We start from the raw sequence: 24,720 nt of genomic DNA on the forward strand, positions 1-24,720 counted from the left end.
AATGAATAAGCCATAGGAATAAAAGGCATAGTATAGGGGGAAAGCAAGGTTGAAGAAGAGACTAAGACAGAATAGAATGGTCAGTGAAAGCCCTGTGAGCAGATCAGATCTGACCAGAGACCTGAATGAAATACATCAGTGAACCACACAGCCGTCTGGGGAGTGAGAGTTGCAGGCATAGGGAAAGTCAAGTGTAAAGTCCCTAGGCTGGGACCACCCTTGCCATGTTAAACATGTTTAACATGTTTGCCATGTTTAAGGAGGTATAGATGGTACCTGGGGAGTGGAGATGAGGCCAGGTCATGTAGAGTCTTGAGGGCTATTAAAAAGCATTTGGATTTTTATTCAAAGTGTGATGGGCAGCCAGTGGAAGGTTTCAAGCAAGAGTGACCTGCTCAGATTTATATTCCATAAAGTCTACTCCTGTTGCTGGACAGAGAATAGACTCTCAAGAGAATGCGTGCAGGGGTTCCTGGGTGGTATAGTGTTGGACTCTTGGTTTTGGTTCAGGTTGTGATCTTAGGGTCCTGAGATTGAGTCCTGAAATGGGTTCTGTGCTCAATGCAGAATCTGCTTAAGTTTCCCTCTCACTCTTCCTGCTCTATGCTCCCTAAAATAAAAAAATAAAGCTTTAAAGAGAGAGAGAATTTTGCAGGATGGATTGGAAGATTTGGAAGAAACTGAGACAAAGCAGTTCAGGGCCTGAGCTAGGCTGATGCTAGCAAAAACTGGAAGAAAGATGAATGTAAAAACAATAATATTTTAAAGGAAAATAGAGTTTATTGTGTAAGATGTTACACAGGTTGGAAATTAAATGATTTCCAAAAGTGCAGATAAGCTGGTAGATGACAAGGCAATCATTATAAGAGAAACTAAGGATGTTTATCATGATGTTTAGCATGACTGTACGTTATTGGTGATTGAATTAATATAAATTGTGGCTTTTAAATTATGCTCTTAAGTGCCCCCTGGGGTTTTGTAAAGTTGTTTCCAGGGATGCCTGGAACAGTTTGGGGATGGAGCCACATTTTCAACCCCACTTCAACCAGAGCAGTGCCAGGATGATCTGTTTTATATGTTTGCTTTCCTATAAAATTTCACTGGAATACAGTGTTACACAGAAAAAAAAAGAAAAAAAAGGAGGAAGGGTTACTCTGTGGGAAACCATACACTGAAAGCCTTCTTATTCAATGAACCAAGAGCCCCCCCACCGCTCCGCCCTCCAAACACTCTTCTGGCACACAGCATAGGGGGCAGGTGGGCAGAGTGGATTGAGTGGGAAGGGCACAGCTACTTATATTGCAGATCTGTTTTTAAAAAATTGCCCTTCAATAATTTTATCTCTCCATGTTGTTTTCTAATGGTATCTATACTTACAGATTTGGTTTTACTCACTATTCAAATGCTTTACTTTTTACTTTAAAAATTCTAAACATTCTCCAACAAAAATTCTCCAAAAATTCTAACATTCTCCAACAAAATTCAGCAGGATCACATGTCTTTTTGCTTTAGTTTTCAGTGTTTTAAAAATGACACGTCATATATGCTAGTTGTTATACTAGGTAAACACCCAAAGCTCAGCAGTTTAACAGAATAGAATGTACTCTTGGAAGTCCAGTTGGTTGGTATGGGTGTGTGGGAAGTAATGGCATTATTTGCTCTATGCAGACATTCAGGGGTTCAGGCTGTTCAATCTGTGGAGGTCATCCTGGAATCAGAATCCTGCCAGAAAATAGGAGAAGAGAGAGCATACCAAATCACACAAGAGGTTTTTAGGGGCCACACCTGGAAGCCACAGACCTTACTACCAAAGGCCAGAATTCAAGGTCACATCTAACCAGGCTTAGTGAACAGCTAACCAGTCTCTGCCACATTACAAGATTGTGATGTCAAAATTGGAAAACAAGCCTGGGTCCTGGATTTGGTTTTGCTGTGGGGACAAGTCATGCTGCATCGCTGTTTGAGGTTTTTGTGACTATGTGTGAGCACTGCACCGTATAACAATGGATTCAGTGCGTTTTGTTCACATACGTGTTATAAAATGGTGGCTCCTGAAGCATGTTGTGCTGAGTTAGGGAAGTTCTCACTTTTTTCATTGTCTCTTTGCAGTATGGTAAGAGTCAGCTCCTCAGTGAAGTCTTTCCCTGGGTATTATCAGGTGCTTCTACTCCAGCTATAACTTACCATGTTTGCAATATTGCTCAGGGACTGATTTTGTGTGTGATTGTGTTCTATGGTTTTCCTCTTTTCCAGGCCTCATGGTTCCTCATTAATCTGAAAGTCCTTGAGGTTAGACTAAAATACATTTTCTTCTCTTTTTAACTCACTGTACATTCTGATCACAGCTCTGTATGGGGCAGGTATTAAGTAATTGTGGCTAATTTATCCAATGAAATAAAGGCAGTTTACCCTCATAAATCAGTGTTTTATATCAAGGATGAAACTTTGAGAAACAACCTCAAGAGACATCTGTCTTTGGGAAGGCTAAGGCATTCATTAAAAAAAAAAAAAAAATGATTATCTGAGGCTCAGCTTTCTGTATTTTGCTTTCTTCTCTTTCTCTTTTATTAGAGGAAGCTTTGTTGATCAAGGACATTTATAACTAGTAATGTAAGTTTATAAAGAGGTTATTTTAATTCAGGCCAAATCTCTGAATCAGGAGAAGATAAAAATCTCTTTTCAAAAATTAGGCTAATTTTATGATATTGTTGAGAAGAGTAGGAGGATCACTTTATTTATATATATCAGTTTTAATATATATTATATGTAATATAGTTGTTTAAACCTCAGTTGGTAATAAAATCTAGCCTGGTCTGAATCAGAAAAATCATCAAAATGTTTTTGATTACTTTTGTGAAAACCTCAGCAGGAAGCCAGGACCAATCCTGAGAAGCCAGAGCAGTGCATATGAGAAACTCTTCACTCTCAACTTTTATAAACGTTTTATTAAAAAGAATTATTTGTTGCTTTTTGAAAGAAAGTTGGCGTTATTTTAAAAGAAATTTAAAGCATGTCTAAAATGAGGTCAGGAAAATCCCACACTCCCCCACCCAAAGCCGTAAGATTTTCCAAAATAATAAAGACATTTTAAAGATCCAAAAGAGGCTGGGGTTTTGCTTAATTTAGAAACCATATTTGCTTTTGAAAGTTGATTTAATGGAATGCTTGGCAAATTATCATATTTTTTGGTGGAATTTTTAACATTGGTCCTGCAAGCCCAATTGTTCCAACTTGTGGGAGCAAAAAGAACCTGAAAAACTGCATTCATTTTCTTTCATTGCTGTTTTAGAGTATGCTGTGACATTAGGGTCCTGATCTTGGAACACTCCTGACACATCCTGTGAATGAATGGGGAGACTAGCCACAGGTTTGCAGGCTTTGAGGGTGGAACCTGGATCTTCAAAAATCTCCAAAGCCTATTTATTAATTTTGATGAGAAATAAAGTATCACGTGGACAAAACATTAACATTTGAGTTCCAGGGTCTTTCCCGTGAGTTCCTATTATAGAATAATCTCTATTGTGATTATCACATTCCCTTTTTATGTGTGTTAAGGTACTCAATTAAGTTACAGTCCTATCTTGGCTGGAGAAATGGCTCCTTATAAAGTATCTTGCATATCTCTGTTTTGGTTTAATCAAAAGAGCCCAATTGATTGCTAAATTTTTGGAGATAAGACACTTCTGTTGCTTCCAGGTGCTACCTACAAACCCTATCTAATATCCTTATTTTTCAAAGTAAAGAAAGTACTTTAAGAATTTGTTCATATATACTGAGTAGTTAAAAAAATTGTTTTAAGACTATGATTTTCTAGGATGCCTGGGTGTCTCAGGGGGTTAAGCATCCAACTCTGGATTTTGGCTCAGGTCAGATCTCAGGGTTATCAGATTGAGCCCCGCAAAAGGTTCTGCTCTGGGCTGGGTGTGGAATCTGTTTGAACTTCTCTTTCTCCTCCACTTAAAAAAAAAAAAAAAAGACTATGATATTCCAGAGTTCTAGGTAATTTAGAATAAGAATTGGAGTAAACAGGGGATTCCTGGGTGGCTCAGCGGTTTAGTGCCTGCCTTTGGTCCGGGGCGTGATCCTGGGGCCCCGGAATCGAGTCCCGCATCGGGCTCCCTGCATGGAGCCTGCTTCTCCTTCTGCCTATGTCTCTGCCCCCTGCCCCATCATGAATAAATAAATAAAATCTTAAAAAAAAAAAGAATTAGAGTAAACAATTTTGCTTTTCTAGTCCTTTTTTTGCAGTGTTTTGTGAAGGAGCTTTCTGTGTTTTAAAATAACAGTACTAACAGCTAACACTTACTCTGTACTTTGTTCCAGGTTCTGTACTAGGTACCTGAGATGCATTTACTCATGTAATCTTTACAACAACCCCTTGGGTTAAGTACCATTATTATCTTGATAGTACAGACCAGGAAATAGGCCCAAGGAGGCAGAGAAATATACCTAAGATCTAAGGCTAGGCAATGGCAAAGCCAGGATTTCATCCCACACAGCCTGACTCCAGGGTCCATCTGCTTGACCTCTATTTGAGGGCCTTAAAGTCCAGGGATAAACCCAAGGACTTTTACTATCTTTAAAAAACAAAAAGATTTCTCACACAAGCTTATATTTTACTGGTACTTTTTCTTCCCCCGTGTATGTGAAAAGACCTAGATCTCATTTATAATCTGATTTCAATTAAGAGTGAATCTACTGATTGCCAATTTTGTTACAGCAGGGGAAATGCTTGACCCTACAACATTTTCTCTTGGTAGTCTATTATTTCCAGCTCCCAAGGAGGGCTGGCTTTTGTCTTGGAAAAATCTGCCAACTACATGGATCAAGTTCTAATTTTTCAGTAATACATCTACTGAAATAATATGGCAGCAATAGTCTTTCAATATTGTAAACCTCTCTTTTAAGAGTATATCATTGTACAACAGACAAAATATTTTTCTAAGCATTATTGCTTCATTTTTCTTCAGAGACTTTCACAATTTCATAATACGATGCTTTCAACTACACAGTTGTTTGCAGCCTTTGGCCAACGTTTCATTCCATTGTTTAGAGAAATATTTAAATCAAATATGGTCTTTTTAAACAAGCTTTAGACAACTAAAATGTCATAGGGGTGGTTTCAGCGACAGGTTTCTAAATATAAGTCAAAAGCCCCCAAAGTTATTATCGTATTACAAATTTTCCTATGAGAAATATATTTGCAAGACAAACAAGCAAACTAACAAAAGGAGAAACCAGAGCAATAAATTTGAGACATTATAAGAGAGCCTGTTTATTTAACATATACCTCAGCAATGCCAGGTTTTTTTTTTTAATTTTTATTTATATGATAGTCACAGAGAGAGAGAGAGAGAGAGAGAGAGAGAGAGGCAGAGACACAGGCAGAGGGAGAAGCAGGCTCCATGCACCGGGAGCCCAACGTGGGATTCGATCCCGGGTCTCCAGGATCGCACCCTGGGCCAAAGGCAGGCACCAAACCACTGCGCCACCCAGGGATCCCCCAATGCCAGGTTTAATAAACACAATTCAGGATAAAAATTTAACATTATAGAATGAGCTGGAAATTCTGGTTTAAGCTGGATGTGCCCAGGACTTCCTGTTCCCAAATTGCAGAACGTTTGCCTTTTTCCTATCAGCACCTCAGACTAAATTTGTCCCAAGCTGAACTCTTTCTCTCCTCCTTCCTCTACTTTATCTCCTTGCTGCTTCTCAGGCCTCCCTCGATTCCTAGTGGGGCTGGAAGCTCGGAGTTCACATCCTCCCCCCTCCTCCTCATCTCCATCCCCAGGGCACAAGTGCCAGCTCTCAGGGGCTCCAGGATAGCTCCTCTGGAAGACCTCCTCGCTCCACCTCCAGCTCCTCCGACATCGTCTGCCTCCTGTTGCTCTGTTGATTTTCTGTGCAGCTTCCCAACGCTGCTCTTCCAAAACTTGAGCAGCAGAAGAGTGCCTAGACACCATGGCCCAAACTCAGCCTGGCATCTTATGCTGAAGGAGCAGTTATATGAGGTGTACTCAGCTGGTAGCTTTCTTTCTCATTACAAAGAAAAATAGAAGTCTGTATGGAGGTATGATGGATCCTAATATATTGTCCATGCATGCAGTTTTGTGAGAAATCTGGACCTGGAACTTGCTTTGTGCATTTTCACCTCCCTCCCTTGCTTAAACTGTCATCATGTCCAGCCCTCCCCACCGCGCCCACTGCCAGCCTGCATATTCTATCATCATGCCAACTAGTCCCTTCCAGGGTCCAGCTCAGACCTAAATCCAGACTGTCCTCCCTCTCAACCCTCAAAGACACATCATCAGATGCTGTCTTGAAGACTCACTTGGCTCATGCTTTGACATCCCAGAAAGTTCAAAGGCAGCTGGGCAGAGGCCAGCCAAGCACTTTGCTCCCACTTAGACACAAGTACATTGCTATCACTTAGAGAAAAGTTTAACACTGATTAATTTTTTTTATTGTGCATATTTGTTTTTCTTCAGCTTTACTGAGTTATAATTGATAAATAAAGCTGTAAGATATGTAAAGTGTGCACAGTAGGGATCTATGTATGCATTGTGAAAGGATTCCTCCCATCCAGTTAATTAATGCATCCATCACCAACACTGATTTTTCTTTTTTTAAAGTTGGCTCCATGCCCAGTGTGGAGCTCAATCCAGGGCTTGAACTCATAACTGTGAGATCAAGATTTGAGCTGAAATCAAGAGTTGGACGCCTAACTGACTGAGCCAACCAGGTGCTCCTGACTTTTATTTTTCTTAAAGATTTTTATTTTTGAGTAATCTCTACACCCAGCATGGGGCTCAAACCCACAACCCTGAAAGATCAAGAGTTGCATGCTCTACCAAATGAGCCAGCCAGGCACCCCAACCAATGCGGACTTTTAAAAAGACTGTGGGAATTCATATCTTGTGTTGTCAGGAGGAAGAATTACAAGGTTGACCACAGTGACCAGAATTAGACTTCATAAAATCGAGTTCTGAAATAACTAGATGCAGAGTTAATAGAGAAGGGACTTTCTCAGCTTGGTTCTCTGCCAGATGTCTTGGGGTTTCATCAATTTATGTTTCCCCCCTGTGGTGTCTTTTCCCTGAAAATTTAAAAAGTGTGTAGTAATTCCACTGCAAGGAAAAACTGCAACTCGAAAACATGGATTACTAAAAACTATACTATGCTAAAATTTTTTTAATAAAAATTATACCATTAACAGGAGATTTCTGAATGCCTTAGTTTCCCTCAAGGATTCTTTTTTTTTTTTTTTTTTTTTTTTTAATGGTGCTCCAAGTGAAAATCTTTGAGATGATTATGGATTGGATATGTGGCAATATTGACTGTAAAAACAGAAGCCATTGTCAAGGCCAGGAAATCCTCAGCCAACAGTGGATGCCTGTAGGATACCTGGATGGAATCCAAGGAGAGTTGCTATCTCTCCGATTTTGTTTAATTTCGGTATAGCACACAGGCCCACCATGCCTACAAGTGAGGTGAGTGGGGCTCCACTTTTACGTTCTGCTGCAAAGAGTGGAACCTTGGCAGGATACTTACCTTCTCTGTGCTTTGGTCTTGTGGTCTGGGGTCTGATCCTCATTCTGCCCCTGACCAGCTATATACTCATCAATTTATTTCATTTCCTTGTGATTGTTTTCTCACCTTAAAAATGGATTATTCTAGGGACATCTGGGTGGCTCAGTGGTTGAGCATCTCCCTTTGGCTCAGGTCATGATCCAGAGGTCCTGGGATCCAGTCCTGCATCAGACTCCCCCATGGGGAGCCTGCTTCTCCCTCTGCCTATGTCTCTGCCTCTCTCTCTCTCTGTGTCTCTTATGAATAAATAAGTAAAAAATGTAAAAGCATGGATTATTCTAATGTCCACTTCATAATCTTGTTTTATTCAATAAGATCACACCTGAAAGCACTTAGAATAGCTCTTGTAAGAACACATAAGTATTTCATAACGAGAAGCTATGGCTGTTGCTAACACTAGTATCACTATTACTTATATTTTCCTGCAGGTTGTTGAGAAGCTCAAAAGCAAGAACGCTCACCAGGACAGGCTACTTAATTTGCAGAGCCCAGTACGAAATGAAAATGTAGGGTCCCGTGTTCACACATCATTCAGCACGTCAAGGCTGGTACAGCCGAACATTAAACCAAGCGCCGCACTCCCTTGAGCACGGAGCCTGTGCCGTGGCTCGGCGCGCGCCCCTGGAAGCCCGCGCCCCGCCCCAGAGCTTGCAGGACTGCAACATTTGCACACAGTAGGTGCTAAATAAATGCTCTTGACCTTTGTGTCAGCACGCTCCTACCGCTCCAGCGCACCAGCACGGCAACGTTGACCGTAACACTGGCCACTCGCTGTCCCCTGTGCCTGCCTGGCAGGACACGACCTGGAACCGCGCTCGCGGGGGGGTCCCACGGCGAAGACCCGCCTCTCACACCGGGGACCAGCCTCGGCCTGGCCGGACCGGGCCGCCTGCGCCGCCCAGGACCCCGTCGGCAGGACCCGGGTCTGTCCGCCGCGCGGGGCGCATCTCAGACGCTCAAGGGTGCGGGGCCCCGCGGGTCCTGCGAGCGTCGCCAGCGTCCGGGGTGAGCCGTCCCGCCGCGTTTACTGGTTGCCCGGGGAGACGCGCCCCGCGCCCCGCCCCGCCCGCACCGGCCCCCGCGCCCCGAGCCCCGCCCCGCCCGCACCCACCCCGCCGCCCCGCCCCGCCCGCACCCACCCCGAGTCCCGAGCCCCGCCCCGCCCCGCCCGCACTCGCCCCGCGCCGCCTCGCACCGCCCCGAGCCCCGCCCCCAGCCGAGCCCCGCCCGCACCGGCCCCCGCCCTGCACCGCCCCGAACCGCCCCGCGCCCCCCCCTCCCCCGCCCGCGCCGCCCGCCCCTGCCCGGAGCCCCGAGCCCCGCGTCCCGAGCCCCGCCCCACCCCGCCCGCACCCGCCCCCAGCCGCCCCCCGCGCTCCGCCCCCCGCGCCCCGCGCCCCGCCCCGAGCGCGCCGTCGGGTCCGCGGCGGCCGCTCCTCCCGCTGCAGGCGTCGCGACCCGGCCAGCGAGTCGCCCGCCGCACCTGCCGCCCGCAGCGCCTGCAGCCCGCGCCCGAGGTACGTCCCCGCCCGCCCGCCCGCCCGGCCCCGAGGCCTCCCGGAACGCCGCGGAGCACCCGCGGAGGGACCGCCGCCGAGCGCCTGGGCGCCCGGTCCTTGCAGACTTCTCCTTCCCAGGGCGTGGGTGCCTCGTGGGCATGGCTCCGCCTTGGAAGCGGCCCGAGGCTGCCGGCGGCCGGTTAATGCCGGGAAGGTACCGGCCGGCTGTGAGTCTGTGAAGTGCCTCTCAGTTGTAGTTGGTACCAGTTTGCTTCTCTGAGCATTTAAACGGGTGGAATTCGAGAGACAGCGCCTGTAGCCCCTCCGCGACCCCCCCCCCCCCCCCCCCCCCGTTCATTGCACTTACACTACTTGCCTACTGAGAAGTGATTCAGAGCAACGTCTTCAGAATCTGGTGTGGTTGGGTTAATGACGCTCCAGCGAAGTCGCTGGCCTTCGTTGCTGATGACCCTAGAGACGTTCAGTTGTCCTTGGATCCGTTTACTCAGTTACTCTCAGGAGGTGCTTAGGCATTGAGGACTTTGGGCCTCAGGCTCTAAGACAAACACATGAAGCTAGGGCTGGCTTGTACCCCCTTTTGGACCTGGCATCAGGGTCCCACCACGCATAGTTTGTTAGGGGTGTTGCCAGAGCCAGGGGAGGAATTGTGTTGGGCAAAGCTGCTAACCTAGGAGTTGTCCTCAGCCTAACCATACTGACCACAGAAATCTCTGGGGGACGCTCTCAGAGTCAAGCATAGGGTGGATTCTCCAACATGTTAGAGGAATTCTAATATTTAGAAACTTTGATTGCTGCCTTATATGGGACCTATGTTTAGATTTCTCTGTTCCCTGGCTTATTGTGGAAAATTAGTAATATATTGTACAAATAAAAGTAATTTTGTTTCCATTTGACATCTGCAAATTTTATCCCAATATGGTATCCTCTGTGAATTAAGAATGTTAGCTCAGGGATCCCTGGGTGGCGCAGTGATTTGGCGCCTGCCTTTGGCCCAGGGCGCGATCCTGGAGACCCGGGATCGAATCCCACGTCAGGCTCCCGGTGCATGGAGACTGCTTCTCCCTCTGCCTGTGTCTCTGCCTCTCTCTCTCTGTGTGTGTGTGACTATCATAAATAAATAAAGAAAAAAAATATATAAAAAAAAAATGTTAGCTCAGCGGCGCCTCAATGGCTCAGTCCACTGAGTGGCCCACTCTTGATTTCTCCAGGGAATGATCTCAGGGTCCTAGGATGGAGCCACCACAGCTCCGTGCTCAGCTAGAGTCTGCTTGAGGATTCTCTTTCTCCCTCTGCCCCTCCGCTGTTTGTGCTCTCTCTCTTTGAAATAAATAAATAAATAAATAAATCTTGAAAAAAGATGTTAGCCTGTGCATAAGTATATAGTGTTTTTATATTATTTATATTTGTTTGGAAGAACAATTGAAAGTGAACTATAGACATCATGGGTCTTCATTCCCAAATATTCTAGTAGGTATCTCCTAAGAGCAAGGGCATTCTCCAACCAAAATGCAAGGATCACATCCAGGGTGTTTGACATTGTTGCAGTAACTTTATCTAATGTACACCATCCACAAAAATTTTGCCAGTTGTCCCAATAATGCTACTTGCTGCAGAATATTTTTCATTTCAGGATCATGCATTGTATTTAGTTATGTATCTTTAGTCTATAAATGTGAAAGAGTTCCTTAGTCTTTCTTTGTCTTTGGTGATACTGATAGTTTTTTTTTTAATTTTTATTTATTGATGATAGCCACAGAGAGAGAGAGAGAGAGGCAGAGACACAGGCAGAGGGAGAAGCAGGCTCCATGCACCGGGAGCCCGACGTGGGATTCATTCTCGGGTCTCCAGGATCGCGCCCTGGGCCAAAGGCAGGCGCTAAACCGCTGCGCCACCCAGGGATCCCGATACTGATAGTTTTAGAGCCTAGGTCATTTGTCTTGCAGAGTAAGTTTGTCTGATTGGTTTTCATTAGATTTTTGGTAGAGGGATCCCTGGGTGGCGCAGTGGTTTAGTGCCGCCTTTGGCCCAGGGCGCGATCCTGGAGTCCCGGGATTGAGTCCTGCGTTGGGCGCCTGGCATGGAGCCTGCTTCTCCCTCTGTGTCTCTCTCTCTCTCTCTCTCTCTGTCTCTGTCTCTCTCTATCATGAATAAATAAATAAAATCTTAAAAAAAAGATTTTTGGTAGAAATACTATAAAGTGATGTGCCTCTGTGTATCACACCAGGAGGTGCATGATGTCACTTGGTCCCACTTTTGGTGATCCTGATGGGGGTGGTATTTGCCAGAGTTTTCCACTGTAAAAGTGGGGAAAATAAGCTTTAGCAATAAATAAGTGATCATATTGATTAATCTTATTGATTCATGTCGAGATTTTTAGGATAAATTTTACTACATACATAAAGGAAAATATTCAGGGTGCCTGAGTGGCTCAGTTAAGTGTCCAACTCTTGATTTTTGGCTCAGGTCATGATCTCAGCATCATGGGATTGAGCCCCGTCAGGGGCTCTATGCTCAGGATGAGTCAGTTTGAGATAACTCACACCCTCTCCTTCTGTCCTTCCCCCCCACCTGTACTCACACACATGCACTCTCTCTAAATAAATAAATAAAATTAAAAAAAAAGGGAAAATACTCATCAAGCCCAAGATTTTAATTGACCCAAAAGACCTACATTTTACTGAGACAAAAAGTAGGAGCTGAAAGAGCAGCATTTATCATAGTTCATTTTTCAGTTTGCTAAATACTTATATCTGAGATAATCTTATAACTCAGGTAGGCAAGGCAATAATTTCCCATTATATAGATGTTAAAATGGCTTACCCAATTAGCAGCTGATGTAGCTAGGACTTAAACATCTTTCTTTCTTTCTTTCTTTCTTTCTTTCTTTCTTTCTTTCTTTCTTTCTTTCTTTCTTTCTTTTCTTTAACATTTACTTATTTATTTATGATAGACATAGAGAGAGGCAGAGACACAGGCAGAGCGAGAAGCAGGCTCCACGCCAGGAGCCTGATGCGGGACTCGATCCCGGGACTCCAGGATCGCGCCCTGGGCCAAAGGCAGGTGCCAAACCGCTGAGCCACCCAGGTAATCCCTCTTAAACATCTTGTCAAAGTTTAGTACTTTTCTGACCACACTATCATGCACTGAAAAGCAGACTAAAATATAATAGCATGCAGCTATATGAGGAAGTAAAATACTGCAGAGACCAAAGGTGCTAGTTTGGGGCTGAAGCAGTCCTGATTATATCCCTTATCTGTGATGACATGGGCAAAGAAATTATGTATATCTCTGAGTTTTAGTTTCTTCATCTGAATCGTGGGATCAGAGCACTTACCACAGAGCGTAGTTTTGGGACTTCACGGTTAATATAGATAATGCATCCAAGAAAGAGAGTAAGTGCTTATTATTATTAGCTATCTCTCTGTAACTTTTGGAATATGCTTCAGCATTTACTCCACAACTGCCAACTCAACAATCAGTAATTGAGGATTTGTACAAGGTACTGAAGGTAAAAAATGAATTTGACATAGTTTCTGCTCTCAGTGAAGAATCAAGAGTTCATAATCAAGAGAAACAGACACATAAACAGATGGCTTTTGTTGGTATCATCCATGAACCAAATTTAATGCTGCATTTTTCTCAAGGTGGGTTTACCTCTAATCAAGTCATCAGCAGAGCTGTACTAGACTAGAAAATGTTGTGAATACTGCGAGTGGTATTATGTGACTTGAAGTCTAACAGCTCAAGCATGGAGGGCAGAAACACCCTTTGGGGAAATTTACAAATATAGCTTTGAGCGGAACAGGTTAACTTTGTTGTGGTGTTTGAAATAAGGTATTGGGGGTGGGGGGAGAAATAAGGAATGGAAGCTGAAAAATGTTACCAAATTATTAAAATAATACGAGTTAGCAAAAAGGTGTATCAGCCATTTGGTAAAAAGTGATTGGATTTGGGATCATAGGCCACAAATATATGGTGGCTCTGCTCTGTTAGTGTTTTCACATACCTAAAAGACCTGAACCAAGTTGAGGCTCTCCTATATAGCACCTTTGAGACTTTGAACAACTTTCTTCTCTGTAAAACAGGTTCGCTAACTGTCTGATGGGGTTGTTATGAGAAGATGTAAATAGCAACACAGATTATCAACAGCTAGCTCCTCAAAGCAAAGGCCCTGGAGCTGGTCAGGTATAATTATGAAGGAAGTACAGTCAGTTTTCCCTTTATTTCCCCACTATTTCCAACTGTAAAAAATTATGAAAAAATACACCTAACATAAATTTTGCCATCTTAACCATATTTACATGTACAGTGCAGTGGCAGTCGGTACATTTATATTATTCTGCAACCATTGCCACCATCCATTTCTAGAACTCTTTTTTTTTTTAGAACCGTTTTCATCTTACAAAACAGACTCTGTACCCACTAAACAATAACTTCCCATTCTCCTCTTTTCCTTGGCCCTGGAAATCTCCATTCTATTTTCTGTTTCTGAATTTGACTATACAAGGTACCTCATATAAGTGGAATCATTCAGTGTGTCATTTTGTGACTGCTTTATTAAAATAATGTCCTCAGGACTCATCCATATTGTAGCATGCAGAATTTCCTTTCTTTTTGAGGTCAAATAATATTCTATTGTATGTATATATCACATTTTCTTTATCCTTTCATCTGTCTGTGGACACTTGGGTTGTTTCCACCTTTTGGCTCTAGTGAGTAATTCTGCTTGATCATGGGTGCACAAATATCTCTTCAAGACTTTGCTTTCAATTCTTATGGGATTGCTGGATGATATGATGTTTCTACTTTGAATTTTTTGAGGAACCACCATACTGCTTTCCATAGTAGCTTAAACCATTTTACATTGCCATCAGCAGTGTGCAAAGACTCCATTTCTCTATATCCTCATCCACACTTACATTTTTCTTTCCTGCCTCCTTTTTTCTTTTCATAGTATCCATCCTAATAGGTATAAGGCAGTGTCCATTTGTAATTTTTTAAAATAGTTTTTTTATTTGAGGGAGAGCAAGAGAGAGGGAGCATGAGCAGGGGGAGGGGCAGAGGGAGATAGAGAAGCAGGCTCCAGGTTGAGCAGGGAGCCTGACATGGGGCTTAATCCCAGGATCCTGGGATCTTGACCTGAGCCCAAGACAGATGTTTAACTGACTAAGCCACCAGGCGTCCCTCCATTTCTACCTTTTAAAGAATCATTTCTTCCCTCTCTGGTTTGCTTTTTTGTTTCCCCTCTTCTTTTTAATCAAACTCAAGTTTAAGAAAAGACATGACTCTAATCACCTGTCTTTGTGATTAGAAGATACCTAATCTTCTTCGATTAGAAGATTAATTAGAAACATCCCTATTGAAAAAAGCTTATATCCCCCAAAAAAGGCAAGAAAGAAAAAAGAAACAGAAAAAGCAGAGAAAAAAAAAACCCCAGAATGATGGTGGAAATAAATATATTAGTAATTACAATGAAGGTGTAAGGACGAAATGCTCAGTCAACTGACAGAATTGTCAGATTGAATTTTTTTGATCTAGGCACGTGATATTTGTGAAAGACATGTAAACAAAAGTACATGGAGAAGTTGAAAGCAAAGTGTATAAAAAGATTCATTAGGCATGAGGTCCCTGGGTGGCACAGTTCGTTAAGCCTCTGACTCTTGGTTTCCCTTCAGGTTCTCAGGGTTGTGAGATGGATCCCTATGTGGGCTCCTGGCTCAGCTCAGAGTCTGCTTATGTCTTTCTCTCTCTCTGCCTGACCCTGCCACGTCTTTCTTTCTAAAATAAATAAATAAAATTTAAAAATTCATCAGGTAAAAAAATAAAAGAAAACTGATTAGAAATACTTTTAAGGAAAAATGCATTACTGATGTAAAGAGTCACTATACAGATTATATCACTACCGCATAATAATAAAAATTTTCATTCAACAGGAAGGTGTAAGAATTCTAAATATATATATATATGGATATATATGCAATAACATGGCATCTAAACTTGGTATTAAAATATGCAAAATAAAAATTGTCAGAAGCAAAAATCTGTAAGGACATATAGACAAATCAAACTAGAGTAGAACTTTTTCAGTATTCCTCTGTTACTATCTGAAATAGCAACCAGGGAAAAATTTGGTAAGAGAGCTACTTACTAAAGATACAAACTTGGTTAAGTAGAATTAAAATGTATAAGATTTTTGGGATGTGGCTGTGAAAGTTAACAGGATTACTTTTTCTTTTTGTCCAAGGGAGAAAAACACCATTAGACTAGGAATCAACTGGACAAAATCCTAGAAAATATACTCTATTGGTAGGGATTGAACTAGATAAATAATAAGATGTTTTTCCCTTGTAAATAAGTAAGGACTTTCTACTATCAAAAGTAAATGCTGAGGGACGCCTGGGTGGCTCAGTTGGTTAAGCATGTGCATTTGGCTCAGGTCATGATCCCAGGGTCCTGAGACTGAGCCCCGTGTCAGGCTCCCTGCTGGGTGGGGAGTCTGCTTCTGACTCTGCTCTTGTTTGCTCGCTCTCTCTCAAGTCGATGAATAAAATCTTAAATAAAAACAAATGATGACAGTCTGATCAATGAAAACAGTAGATGCACCCACCTTGAAGGAAAATAACGGAAAGGACTCTGAAATGTGAAAGACATGATTGGAGCACATCAAGAAGACAGGATACTACATGGGATGTGGGGGCCTGGACCTGTGTCTGGACCACAAGCAGAACATTAGTGAAAAAAATGGTCGCTTAATTAATAGTACCATACCGATGTTAGTTTCCTTGTTTAAATAGACGCCTTGGTTATCCTAGTTATTATCATTAGGGGAAGCAGACTACAGGATATACAGAAACTCTTCTAATTTGGCAACTTTTCTCTCAGTCGAAAACTATTTCAGAATACAATGTTTAAGGGGATCCCTGGGTGGCTCAGCGGTTTGGCTCCTGCCTTTGGCCCTTGGCACGATCCTGGAGTCCCAGGATCAGGTCCCGCGTCGGGTTCCCTGCATGGAGCCTGCTCCTCCCTCTGCCTGTGTCTCTGCCTCTCTCTCTCTCTGTGTGACTATCGTGAATAAATAAATAAAACCTTAAAAAGAATTTTTAAAAATAAATAGTTTATTTGTATATCTAATTTTGTTTCTTTTAACTACAATACTTGGTTCCTCCTGTTACCTAAATACTCTTTGATTACCTGGCTTTAGAATGCAGCATTAAGACATAAGGATAAGTTCAAAGGACAGGTAGTAGAGCTTTTTGAACACCAAACAGAGCAAGTTTTTCTTTGCATATTTTTAAATGTGTGTGTGTTTACTTAATGTTCCCAAATATAATGTGTAATGTATTTGAAGCCATAGTGAGTGCTCCTTGGTTTGTACTTGAATTAGGTTGACTCATTATGAAGACTTTCTTTTTCTGTGTTGAAGGACAACTTAAAAACATTTAACTGAACAAGGGATTTACCTTTGCCGCGCCAGGAATTATTCATGCTATGTACTTTATCCAAGGTTTTTTTTCTTTGTTTTGCTTGCAGTTTCTTTTAGAAATTAGTACTTTGGAGGCTTAGATCTAACGCAGAGAACTTCAGAGGTGTTGCTGAGGTGGACCAGTAGCACTAAACTTCTTTTCTTTTCTTTTCTTTTTTCTTTTCTTTTCTTTTCTTTTCTTTTCTTTTCTTTTCTTTCTTTTCTTTTCTTTTCTTTTCTTTTCTTTTCTTTTCTTTTCTTTTCTTTTCTTTTCTTTTCTTTTCTTTTCTTTTCTCTTTTTTCTGATACCAGCATACCTATTGATTATGGCTTCTCTATCTATGTATTTAGATAGTGCTTGAATAGAATATCTTAAATATTGCTTATAAAAACAAATACATGCCTTCTATTTTTGAGTAACCGGAATAACTTCCTTTTCATTGAATTTACCCTGTGATTTCCCTCTTGAATCTTCCCTGTTAACATTGTACAGAAATGCATATTTCAGCATAGTCAGGCCATCATAGCCTAACCTTAGTGTCAGTGCAAAGGGGAAGTTTTCAGACTATATTTATGTTTCACTATAATTATCACATTTCCCTAAGTCTCTTCCACTTTGAGGTAAAAGAAATGGGTAGTAGTGAAGAATACTACAAAGGAAGTGTTGATGTTGATACTTTTTTTTTTTTTTTTAAGATTTTATTTATTAAGAAAGAGAGCACAAGCAGGGGAAGTGGCAGGCAGAGGGAGAGGGAGAAGCAGGTTCCCTGCTAAGGAGGGATCCTGATCCAGAACTCTATCCCAGGACCCCAGGATCATGACCTGAGCCAAAGGCAGATGCTGAACTGACTGAGCCACCAAAGCGCCCCTCAGTGTTGACATCTTATGAGTGTTTGACGTAAGCAAAAATGAGATGTTGAGAGGAAATCTGAATCAGAAATATTCTGCTTAGTGAATTATACATCGAGTTAGTCACCTATTTGGCAATCTCCCATTGAATCCTTGGCTCTCTGTTAGGCACAGAAGATAAATTCTTTCCTTGAGCAGCTATAAAGTGGAGCTGTATTCTGAAACTGGCACTGGAAATGACGGCCATGTGCTTAAAAGGAGCCCAGCTTGTAGAATGTTCCTCAGTTGGGGTATGTCCAGTGTTCCTGCATAGATTCAACTCAATCCTTTTTGGCATTTATGGTGATTTTCTATGAGAGATGTGTTCTCTGTATACTACGTTAGGAGCCCTATGTCAGTTTATCTCATTGCTGATGTTATGATAGTCAAAGAAAGGCTGAGGACCTATTGCACATCAGACAGGCTGAAGGTACTTGACAATACATGCCATGCAGATAAAAGTTGCTCCAAGGAATATTATTGAGATAATTGGTAAATAATATGATGTCATTGTCAAATTCTGTAAATTTGACTGTTTTATGCAAAGGGATGCTCTTGTTCTTAGGAGATACATGCTGAAGTATTTGGTAGTGAGGTCCATGATGTCGGCAAATTACCCATGATTCAGTGATCATAGTTGTAATAAACACTATTCCTATGGAGAAAGGAATCATCAAATATGGCAAAATGTTCTCACAGTTGGTGAATCTAAGTGAAGCATATACTTGGGTTTATTGGAATATTCTTGCAACTCTTCTGTAAGACTGAAACAAAACTTAAAAGACATATGCCTGCAACAAATGGAGTGACAAAGTAGAAGACATTTTCTAACTATTGAGCTTGCAGTGTAGTTAAGTAAACAAGAATGGTAATACATAAAAGTTTTAAAAAGGCTGGAGGAATGCATGCCCGGGGTAAAGGCATGGTCTCAGAAAAGGATCTAGCAGGAAATACAAAAGCAATTACACAGTCTTCTCTAGTAGACCAGGGGCAAGGATGGAGGTGGGCAAGTTTTGCTTCTGGTGATGGCAGGGAGATGATGTTGACTTTGAAGTACTAGCAGGACATGTAGGTGATGTTCAGTAGACAGTGGAAATAGGAATCTCTAGCCAGAGGTGCAGGTTTGGGAGCCATCAGACACTGGGAATGGTTGAAGTCTCAGCAGTTCAGGACGTTGGCCAGAAAGAGTATCTTCAGTAACAGAGGGTTGAGGACAGAACCCCATCAGGTTAAAGAATGGTGAAGGATGATGAGCTGCAGGAGGGACAGAGGATGAGGGCCAGGAAGTCAGAGGAGGAAGCAATGCAGGGAGGCATGGGAGACAAGTAAAGAGAGGTTCAAGGAGAGTGTGCTTTGTGTGGCACATGCCACAGGGAGGTCAAGTCAGATGAGGAGCAAGAGTGTTCCCTGGAAACACTCTTACGCTCTTGGTGGGAATGCAAACTGGGGCAGCCACTCTGGAGAACAGTATGGAGATTCCTCAAAAAGTTAAAAATAGAGCTACCCAGTGATTCAGCAATTGCACTACTTGGCGTTTATCTAAAGGATGCAAACATAGTAATCCGAAGGGGCACATGGACCCCAATGTTTACAGCCTAACTGTGCAAAGTTGTCCATCAACAGATGAATGGATAAAGAAGATGTGGTACATATACACAATGAAATATAACCCAGCCATAAAAAATAATGAAATCTTACCAATTGCAATGACACAGATGGAATTAAAGGGTATTATGCTAAGTGAAATAAGTCAGAGAAAGACAAATATCATATGATTTCACTCATGTGGAATTTAAAAAACAAACAAATAACCATAGGGGAAGGGAAGGAAAAAGAAGATGAAAATTGAGAGGGAGGCAAACCATAAGAGACACTGAACTCTAGGAAACAAACTGAGGGTTGCTGGAGGGAAGGTGGGTGGGGAAATGTGGCAATTTGGTGATGGGCACTAAGGAGGGTACTAGATGTGATGAGGACTGGGTGTTATATGCAACTGATGAATCACAAAATTCTGCCCCTGAAGCTAATTAAAAAAAAAATGTTCCCTGGGTTTGGTAGTCAGGGCAGTCTTCTCCCAGGAAGTGAATTTTAAGCTGAGCTTTGCAAGGTAAGAGTTGGTGAGGCAAAGGATCAGGGATGGTTGTGTTGGATGTCTTCTCAATAGCACAAAGTGTGGCTGATGGCCATGCGAGAGGAGGAAGCAAAGTCCCCTCAGGCAACTGCAGGAGGCTGGTGTGGCTGGAGTGTGCTTGGAGAGCATAGTGAGGTGAGAACAGTCATGGGTGAAGAAGCTGGTGAAGTAGGCAAGGGTCAGATCATATAGGACTTTATAGGAGTTTGGATTTTGCCCTAAGGGCGAGGGATGCCACTGGAGAATTTTAAGTCTTGGGATATATTGAATAGTTCTGCATTTAAAAAAGATCCCTTTAGGGAGCACCTGGCTGGGTCTGTCAGTAGAGGATGTGACTGTTGATCTTGGGGTCCAGAGTTCAAGCCCCGTGTTGGGCTAGAACCTACTTAAAAAAATAAAAATAAAAAGATGCCTTTGGCTACAAATGGACTAGCACCTTGTTGTGGGGTAGGGTGGGGATAAGTCTGAGGTTGGGGAGACTCTGGAGGCTACTGTGGTAATCTAGAGTAGCATGGTAGGCACAGATGTTGAAAGTCAACAGTTACTTAGGTGTGAGAATCAAGATAGAGGCCTTGGAACTGGGAGGAGAGAGAGAGAAATAGAGAGAAATAGAGAAAGAGAGAGAGAGATCGTAAAGTATGGGCTTCTGGCCCAAGGAACTGGGTGGGTGTTTGCTGTCTTTTGCTGAGATGGAAAAAGAACAGGTTAGGGGAAAGTAGCATGAGTTCAGTGTTGGACATGTTGGATGGGAGGTGTCTGCATTATCTGGGTGATATCCACTGGGCAGTTAGATCTAGATCTTGAACCTAATAGAGAGGTTTTGTGTAGTGATCATCATATACTTGAGGCTCCTCAGTACATAGGTGGGTCTTGAAGTCAGGAATACAGGAAGGTCAGAGAAATAAGAGGTTTTCCCAGGAGATAGTGAGGAGGAATTTTTAAACCATTAAATTTGACCATGTCATGGTTGAGGGGGAGCTGACAGGAAAACTGAAAAGGTCTGAAGGGAATAAATTCTTCCTATCATAGGCACTTATTAAGAAAATTGTTTACTGCGCACCTGGGTATCTTCAGGTGCTCAGGTCATCCTGGGGTCCTGGGATCTAGCCCATGTTGGGCTCCCTGCTCACCGGGGCATCTGCCTTTCCCTCCACACCTGCCCCTCCCCCAGCTCATGCTGTCTCTAGCTCTCTCCCTCTCTCTCCAATAAATAAATAAAATTTAAAAAATTATAAAAAGGAAAATTGTTTACTCATAAGCTTATTCATTTATTGAGCAAATATTTGCTGGCCTAAAAAGAATATTAACCTTGGAGTGAAGAGACCCGGATATTATTGACTCTGAAACAAGCTGACTTAATCTCTCCAGGTCTGGTTTCTTTATGTTGTCAGATTCACTTCCACTTCAAATTTTCTAAGAAATACTAATAAACTAATCATAGCTTCCAAAATATTTTATACCAGAAACCTATATAAAATAGTAAGTTAGAACATATGGTATAAGTCAGCCCCACTGATTGCTAAAAGTGAGACCTTATGAACGTCCCTTAACCCTTCCAGACCTCACTGTCCTCTTTGGAGCATGAACACTTGATATGGGCTTTTCACTCAAGATACACTGAGCATATGTGCTTATGTCCACTGCTTCACTGAACCGAATTAAAAGAGAGGAAAGATTAAAAACAGCATAATTTCCCAAGACTGCTGGGAATAAGACCAGATTGTGTGTGTGTTTGTGTGCCCATTCTGGAAAATATAAAAGCAGTGGCATCATCAGGTATATCAGTGACAGAGGAGAAGGCAGCAGTGGAGGTAGAACTTTTCTTCCCAGAAACTTCTGGAAGCTTCCATGATTGGAATTGTCAAATGTGGATATAGATTATTAGGAAGTAGGCAGAAATTGGGGAGAAATAATTGATGATTGGAGATGTGGTCAACTACTTAAATCCCCAGCGCCCCACAACTGCTTATAATTTGGATTTACCTGTTCCCACTCTGTGCAAACTCAGCTTGCAATCATTGTGCATTGGGTGCTTGTGTCCCTCCCAAATTCATAGGTTGAAGCCCTTACCCCCCGTGTGATGGTACTTGGAGATGAGGCCATCAGGAGGTATTTGGATTTAGATGAAATCATGAGGCTGGGCCGCCATGATGGGATTAGTGTCCTTGTAAGAAGAGGAAAAGACTAGAGCTCTCTCTGCCTGTTGAGGACACTATGAAACGATGGCCATCTGCTAGCTAGGAAGGGACTTCTCACCAGGAACCAAGTCAGCTGGCACCTTGATCTTGGACTTCCCAGCCTCCAGAAACTGAGGAATGAATATCTGTATCTGAAGCCACCCAGTCCACCTGTATTTCGTTACAGCAGTCCACCTGATGAATAGGCAGTCTTTGCAAAAGTTAGCCTAACCACTCATCCTCAGAACTCACCCCCAGCCCTCCCCACTTCGGGCCACAACCTTCCAAACAGATACGAAGTGTTCTGATGACACACAACGGATGGTGTCTTCAGTGCAGAACCTTTCTCCGTGGGAAGCTTTCTCATCACATTTATCCGTAAAGCTGAAGCACATTCACCTGTGCCTTAAGAAGTTACTTCTCTGGTGAATACTTTCTGCCATTCTAATGTAGAGAACCCGAGCAATATCTAGTTACCTGTTTCTATTACTTTCTTGCTCACATGAGGATATTTTTTAAAATTTATATTTAAATTTTTAAGTTTTTGGTACTTAGCAGAGGATCGATGGCTCTCTCAGGTGAGTGCCTAAAGTACAGATACTACATAGGCGGGGAGCATAAAGTGTGTTGTCACCTAGGCTGGTAAAAATGAAACTTTTTGTAACAACTTGGCTTAACTCAGGAGACACTGTTTCCTCCCTTTAGAAGAAAAATATCATCTTGTCAATACAGAGGAACTTACTCCAATTGTTTTCCTCACTCTCTCTCTGAGGTGAACAAAATTTCTGCAGGTGGGAGTGGGTGTAGTTTTGAGGATCTTGGCACTTTGGGCTGAAGACCACCCTCCCCACCATCCCTTGACTTGGATCTCAGTCTCTGCTGAAGTCCTTTGCTTCGCTCTGGCTTCTGAAGGTCCATCAGTGTGGCATGTTTCTTATTCCCACCTCAACCCCCTTTATGTCTAGAGTCTTCTCTATGTCTACCTTTTTGCTTTCCTTGGGACAAATGGGGAACCAGGCTATGGTTTCCCTTCCCTGCTTGAGAAGTGAATTCTGGGGGCACCTGGGTGGCTTCAGCTCAAGTAGTGATCCTGGGGTCCCGGGATGGAGCCCCGTGTTGGACTCCCTACTCAGTGGGGAGTCTACATCTCCCTCCCTCTCTCTCTGTCCCTCCCCCTGCTGGTACTCTCTCTCTCAAATAAATAAAATCTCACAAAAAAAAAAAAAAAAAAAAAGAGTATAGGAGGCAGAGCTGCCTGCAGGCCCCATGGGCATATCATTCAAACATTGTTACTCATTTCCCAGGAGCTGTGCTCCTGCCTGTAGGGCTCTCCAGCAGCCATCCATCTCCAGGGGCAACAGCGTGGGAAGCTAGGGAGTTAGCTGGAGTTTTTATTATTCTCCTTGCTTATTTCAGGTGTTAGGTCCCAAGAGGGCAGGTAATACCTAGGCACTGGTCATGTCTCCTTTTTCCAGGTACTGGAGCCACACATCCTCTTTTGGGTGGGAAAATGATTCTCCAGCATGGACTGTTCTCTACAATTTAAAGGAATAATTTTTGTGCTGTGAATCCCAAGGATTTGTTATTTATATGCAAAGCTGTGCTTTTGAAATTTTAAATATTTTAAATAATTCTCTTTCAGAAAGCCCAGTTCTGAAAACACAGAACATGATAGCTCTTTTTTTTTTTTAAGATTATTTATTTATTCATGAGAGACACAGAGACATAGAGAGGCAGAGACATAGGCAGAAGGAGAAGCAAGCTCCATGCAGGAAGCCCAATGTGGGACTCGATCCTAGGACTCCAGGATCACACCCTGAGCTGATGGCAGATGCTTAACTGCTGAGCCACCCAGGCATCCCCATGATAGCTCTTGAAAGCTTCCCTGGATCCTCTAAATATGGGTCTGAGCTACATGTCCATGGACCCACCGGCAGTATCTACTCACATGATGTACTCCCAAGTAATGGAATGAGTTGACTTACTGGATAGAAGAACCTAGAATTGACAATTAGAATTTTAGGGAATAGCTGCCCAAAACAATGATTATGGTTTTGGCCATATTGGCTCTTAAATTTTTTTGATAGTAATTAACCAAGTTTTAAGATTTTATTTTAAGGATTTTTATTTATTTGAGGGAGAGAACACAAGTGGAGGAAGAAGCAGAGGGAGAAAGGCAAGTAGACTCCCTGCTGAGTGCCGAGCCTGATACAACACAGGGTTCATCCCAGGACCCTGAGGTCATGACCTGAGCTGAAACCAAGAGTTGGATGCTTAATCAACTGAGCCACCCAAGTGCCCCAATAATTAGCTAAGTATTTTATTTATTTTTTATTTTTTAAGATTTTATTTATTTATCATGAGAGCCAGAAAGAGGGTCAGAAACATAGGCAGAAGGAGAAGCAGGCTCCCTGTGGGGAGCTTGATGTGGGACTCAATCCCAGGACCCTGGGATCACGCCTTGAGCCAAAGGCAGATGCTCAACTACTGAGCCACCCAGGTGCCCCTAGCCAAGTATTTTACATCCATTTTTGGTTCATGATTTTAAAATCATGCTATCTGGGTAGAGAAGACTTAGACTTCTTAGACTCCTGTTCATGAAGGCAAATGGGTAGGCTGGCATTTCCTTAAAAGCAATAGTAAAATATTTCTATGTATTTATGACATTAGGGAGATGAAACTGTGTATGGAAGCACTGTCTAGAAAGCATTGATAAGTAATAGAAGAGGTAATACTAAGAGATAGGTAATGGAAAAATTATCTTAACATTGCTTGCTCCTTCCGTAGGCTGATATAGAGCTGTTGAGTACTGAAATGAGGTCCCACAGGAATTAAGTCTCCTCATGGCAGTTCTCTGGTGCTAAAGAATTGATTTTTTGGAAGATGGGATAAACTATGTCTCAAGTCTCTTACAAGGGAAATATTTCTGAGAAGCCTGTTTGAGTAAACAGC

General features: G+C 42.6%; 1 protein-coding gene across 1 annotated transcript in view; it reads left to right on the plus strand.

Annotated features, from left to right (window-relative positions):
- Positions 1-9,001: 9,001 nt before the first annotated feature.
- Positions 9,002-24,720, plus strand: part of CCDC170 (coiled-coil domain containing 170) — a 96,674-nt gene continuing 80,955 nt past the window's right edge. The window contains 1 exon segment of the mRNA XM_038526336.1: positions 9,002-9,107. The gene's annotated coding sequence lies outside the window, so the exon portion shown is untranslated.

This window comes from Canis lupus, chromosome 1, assembly GCF_011100685.1.
Source record: "Canis lupus familiaris isolate Mischka breed German Shepherd chromosome 1, alternate assembly UU_Cfam_GSD_1.0, whole genome shotgun sequence".
In the NCBI taxonomy this organism is placed as follows: domain Eukaryota; kingdom Metazoa; phylum Chordata; class Mammalia; order Carnivora; family Canidae; genus Canis; species Canis lupus.